This window comes from Ahaetulla prasina, chromosome 6, assembly GCF_028640845.1.
Source record: "Ahaetulla prasina isolate Xishuangbanna chromosome 6, ASM2864084v1, whole genome shotgun sequence".
Lineage (NCBI taxonomy): Eukaryota > Metazoa > Chordata > Lepidosauria > Squamata > Colubridae > Ahaetulla > Ahaetulla prasina.
This window is the reverse complement of record NC_080544.1, coordinates 109,506,052-109,511,752: the sequence shown is the minus strand read 5'-3', so window position 1 is coordinate 109,511,752 and position 5,701 is coordinate 109,506,052.

Here is a 5,701-nt window from a genome sequence, read left to right as displayed (position 1 = left end):
AAGCAGGGGTGGTTACAGAAGGTAAGCAGGGGTGGTTACAGAAGGTAAGCAGGGGTGGTTACAGAAGGTAAGCAGGGGTGGTTACAGAAGGTAAGCAGGGGTGGTTACAGAAGGTAAGCAGGGGTGGTTACAGAAGGTAAGCAGGGGTGGTTACAGAAGGTAAGCAGGGGTGGTTACAGAAGGTAAGCAGGGGTGGTTACAGAAGGTAAGCAGGGGTGGTTACAGAAGGTAAGCAGGGGTGGTTACAGAAGGTAAGCAGGGGTGGTTACAGAAGGTAAGCAGGGGTGGTTACAGAAGGTAAGCAGGGGTGGTTACATATTAGCATATATTCAACACGTGAACACGTGACTACAAGCACATCCACAAGCCTATGATTTTGGGAGAAAGATCATGATTCTTGGGAGGAGTTTTTCCATGAAGTGGTTCTTTGTTCTCTGCTTTTTGCCTACGTGGTACAGCAAACAGAAATACATCTTGAAACATCCTGACTACATACTAATAAATCTCATATAATTGTGTGTAGGAGCAAACTTCTTTTGAAGCTCTATGAAGCTGACCTTATCAGAGAAGGAATGTTCTGTGGCTATCTCATAGGTGTTGTTACATTTACTGGCAAACATCTTTGTAACCTTGGCATCAAACAGATTTCTGCTTACATGATAACAATTAGCCAGACTTACCTATGCTGATATTTTTGCACATAAGCAATTTCTTGCTCATGCTTATATTTACACATAAGTAATTTTATAAACAGTTTCATAAAGGGGTTCATATGGCATAATATCGCAACATGCTTTTAGGCAGTTTTTCAGGCTGTTTTTTGGGCTGTTTTCAGGAAGTTTTTCAGGCAGTTTTTCGGGCTGCTTTCAGGCAGTTTTTCAGGCAGTTTTTTGGGCTGTTTTCAGGCAGTTTTTTGGGCTGTTTTCAGGAAGTTTTTCAGACAGTTTTTCGGGCTGCTTTCAGGCAGTTTTTCAGGCAGTTTTTTGGGCTGTTTTCAGGCAGTTTTTCAAGCAGTTTTTCGGGCTGTTCAGGCAGTTTTTCAAGCAGTTTTTCCAGGCTGCTTTCAGGCAGTTTTTCAGGCAGTTTTTCAGGCTCTTTTCAGGCAGTTTTTCGGGCTGCTTTCAGGCAGTTTTTCAGCCAAAAATGGCCCCCCAAATGGCCTAAAAACGGCCCAAAAAACAGGCATGTGCACGCCAGCTAGCTGGTCTTTGGGTTACCGGCGCTCCTATATCCACACCTGCACACACATGCCGGTTTGGGCCCTGCACTTGGTGCTGAAAAGGTTCACCATCACTGCTGTAAACCATTTTCTGGGTTTGCAGGACACATTGTCCCATAGCCTGATCAAAACAGGCTGAAGTCTCACGGTGTGACACACCGACAGGTGTACATGCCCCCAAAAAAAAAATCAAGATGGGGGGCTTCAGCGGTGCCGCCACAGACCAACCGCCATCTTGAATTGTTTGATCCTCAGTGAACCTCAAAATAAGCTCAGTATGTTGAATGAATGGAGTCACCCAGGTTTTCCTGGACCCAGTAAGACTCATGTGTGAATACTGTTACCTAGCCATAAGCTAGCTCAGGGGTCTGCAAACTTGGCTCTTTTAAGACTTGTGCACTTCAACAAGTCTTAAAAGAGCCTCTAGTGGCTCTGGTGGCTCAGACTGGTAAGACAGTCTGTTATTAACACAGCTGCTTGCAATTACTGCAGGTTCAAATCCCACCAGGCCCAAGGTTGACTCAGCCTTCCATCCTTTATAAGGTAGGTAAAATGAGGACCCAGATTGTTGGGGGCAATAAGTTGACTTTGTATATAATATACAAATGGATGAAGACTATTGCTAACATAGTGTAAGTCGCCCTGAGTCTTCGGAGAAGGGTGGGATATAAATGCAAATTAAAAAAAAAAACTCCCAGAATTCTGAATTCAGAGCCAAGTTTGCAGACCCCTGCCCATAACAAACAAAACTCCGAGGCAGTTAGATTCCTCAAAGAATAGTTTTACTTACGTATATCATTTTGGCATGGTTCTGGTGAATACCGACTCTGAAGGTTCCTGCGGTTTTCACCTAATTAAAAGTAAAAGTTTTTTTCTCCTTTTTCCCAAACAATCAAGTCACACGGTCCAATCAAGGATTCTGTCCGGTTGCCTGGTAACTTCACTCCTCCTCTCTCTCTGACCACCTGTGGGAATGTCCTTGGTTCCCAAGAGAAAGTATTTTGTTTTGGCTACAAAACCCCAGCTATCTCTATTCCCCTCCCTCTCTATCCCTCCGCTCCAGTGTGTCAACGCTGACGCTCCAAGATGGCTTCAGTCAGGTCAGCTTCAGAGTTGACACCTATATTGCATCTAGAAGTCATCGATCACCAATACAGCTCCCAAAACTTCTTCAGGTTTTATTGGTTGGCCATGAACTTTTCAAGAGTTTTCTCCAACACTCACGTTCAAAGCCACCCATGTTCTTCCTCTCCTGCTTTTGCCAGGTCCAACTTACACTTCTCTTGAGTGTCACTGGATAAACCATGGCTTACACGGTTACGACTTTTGTAGGCATTGTCACTTGGTGGCATCTGAATAATTTTTTTGCTTTCATGACTGCCCTATAGGTAAAGGTTCCCCTCGCACATATGTGCTAGTCGTTCCCGACTCTAGGGGGCGGTGTTCATCTCCGTTTCAAAGCTGAAGAGCCAGCGCTGTCCGAAGACGTCTCCGTGGTCATGTGGCCGGCATGACTCAACGCCAAAGGCGCACGGAACGCTGTTTACCTTCCCACCAAAGGTGGTCCCTATTTTTTCTACTTGTATTTTTTACCTGCTTTCGAACTGCTAGGTTGGCAGAAGCTGGGACAACGAACGGGAGCTCACCCTGTTATGCGGCACTAGGGATTCGAACCGCTGAACTGCCGACCTTCCAATCGACAAGCTCAGCGTCTTAGCCAATGAGCCACTGGGTCCCATGACTGCCCTACCAGGTGCTTATCTGCAGTATTGTTTTTGTGACTGCTTGTTCCTGGCTGCTGAATCGTTGACTGAAGGCAGAAAAAGACTTCTTCAGCTGCCCACGTGGGTACAACCGCCCCGAGTGGCACACAAAACAGTAAAAACAACATACAGGCAAATCGATCAGAATGAAAATGGGTAAGAATTCAAGCATGAAAAACACCTCAAAATGGCCTCCGCAGCAGAAGTGGGTTTCAGCAGGTTCTGACCAGTTCTGGAGAATCGGTAGCGGAATTTTTGAGTAGTTTGGAGAACCGGTAGTAAAAATTCTGACCGGCCCCGCCCCCATCTATTCTCTGCCTCCCGAGTTCTAGCTGATCGGGAGGCAATGGGGATTTTGCAGTAACCTTCCCCTGGAGTGGGGAGTGAATGGGGATTTTGTAGTATCCTTTTCCTGGAGTGGGGTGGGAATGGAGATTTTACAGTATCCTTCCCCTGCCATGCCCACCAAACCAAGCCCACCAAGCCATGCCACACCCACCAAGCCACACCCACCAAGCAATGCCACGCCCACCAAGCCACGCCCACCATGCAATGCCATGCCCACCAAGCCACACGCACAGAACTGGTAGTAAAAAAATTTGAAACCCACCACTGCTTCTCAGGCACCGCCAAGTTAACCCTGGTTCCTCATTCCACCTGCTGTCCTCTCCTAGGTCATGTCAGGAACCAGCGCATAACACATCAAGGGATCGGCTCGTGTGCTTTGCTTTCAACATCTCTATATGTCTCCTTTTGCATAATATATTTAACCTAGTGCAGGGGTCTGCAAACCTGGCTCTTTTAAGACTTGTGGACTTCAACTCCCAGAGTTCCTCAGCCAGCTTTGCTTTGGGAGTTGAAGTCCACAAGTCTTAAAAGAGCCAAGTTTGCAGACCCCTGATCTAGTGGTTGCACTACACCAAGGGGTCTCAAACTTGCAGCGTCACGGTTGTGTCACGTGAGATATTGGGAAACCCCCCCCCCCTTCCATAAACTGAGCAGGGGCAGGCCAGCACGTGACGCAACCGGGCCACGGCTTTGACACCCCTGTTCTACACCAATGTTTCTCAACCGTGGCCCTCTTGATAAATGTGTGGACTTCAACTCCCAGAATCCTTTGCTGGCTGGAGAATCCTGGGAGATGAAGTCCATATACCATCAAGCGGCCAAGATTGAGAAATGCTACTTTATGCCATGTCTAGGTGTCCATTCGTGCTGGCTTTTGACCAGATATTAAGCCATAAAAAAACCAGGCTGGAGTTAAGGCAGAATAACCGAGCTGGAAGGGACCTTGGAGGTCTTCTAGTCCATCCTGCTGCTCAAGCAGGAGATCCTAAACCATTCCAGATGAGTGGTTGTCTTGTCTCTTCTTAAACTTCTGGAGGCAAGCGATTCCACTGGATAATTGTACTCACTGTTTTTCCTTAATTCCAGGTTGCTTCACTACTTGATTAGTTTCTATCCATTGTTTCTTGTCCTCCTCTTTGATGCTTTGGGGAATAAGTTGACCCCTCTCCTCCTCTTTGTGGCAGCCTCTCATAGTGGGGGCTCTGTAGGGGCCTCTGTGGCTCAGACTGGTAAGACAGTCTGTTATTAACAGCAGGTGCCTGCAATTACTGCAGGTTCAAGCCCCACCAGGCCCAAGGTTGACTCAGCCTTCCATCCTTTATAAGGTAGGTAAAATGAGGACCCAGATTGTTGGGGGCAATAAGTTGACTTTGTATATAATATACAAATGGATGAAGACTATTGCTTGACATAGTGTAAGCCGTCCTGAGTCTTCGGAGAAGGGCGGGATATAAATGCAAATTAAAAAAATAATACTGGATTCATTGTTCTCTCAGGAAATTTAAGCTGCTTGTAGCATCTTCATCTGTAATTGACCATTGTTACTGGAAGAATTCTTTAGTTATAGGTAGTCCTCAACTTACAATCATAATGCAGGCTCATTATAGCATAGCATGGCATGGTATGGCATGGCATGGCATAGCGTAGCAGCATAGCATAGCATAGCGTAGCATAGCATGTGTGTGTGTGTGTGTGGCTGAGACCCCTTGAGGTCATGTAGATATAGGCTGGTAACAAAGTGGTGAGGAATAAGTGGTCTTTCAACTGTTGGGTCTTCAGCTCCAGGCTGATGAATTAAGCTAATTTTCCAGCAATGGTTGAGGAGAGAATAACAGAATTTGAAGGGACCTTGGAGGTCTTCTAGTCCAACCCCCAGCTCAGGCAGGAAACCTTATACCATTTCAGACAAATTGTTGTCCAATCTCTTCTTAAAAACTTCCAGTGTTGGAGCATTCACAACTTCTGGAGGCAAGTAGTTCCACTGGTTAATAGTTCTAACTGTCAGGAAATTTCTCCTTAGTTCTAGGTCGCTTCTCTCCTTGGTTAGTTTCCATCCATTCCTTCTTGTCCTGCCTTCTGGTGCTTTGGAGAATAGGTTTACTCGAGCTGAGCCCGTGGAGGGAGGGCATCTGTTAAGATTTGACCCGACCTGGTTCAGCATGTTGTGCGAACGCACCCAACATGAAGCAGACAGACCAATTCTGTCAGCTGCTTAAAAGCAAAATTCCTTCTTGATTGAAGAGAGGAAGTTAGGGGCTGGGATGTCAGTCTCTTGTTTCCCAAGCTGGCTTGTGATCCTCCCTTCCCCTAGCTGCCAGCTGCTGTTGTCTGTCCACATTCCCAAATCGCTTCCAGCCCAGTGGGACACGCA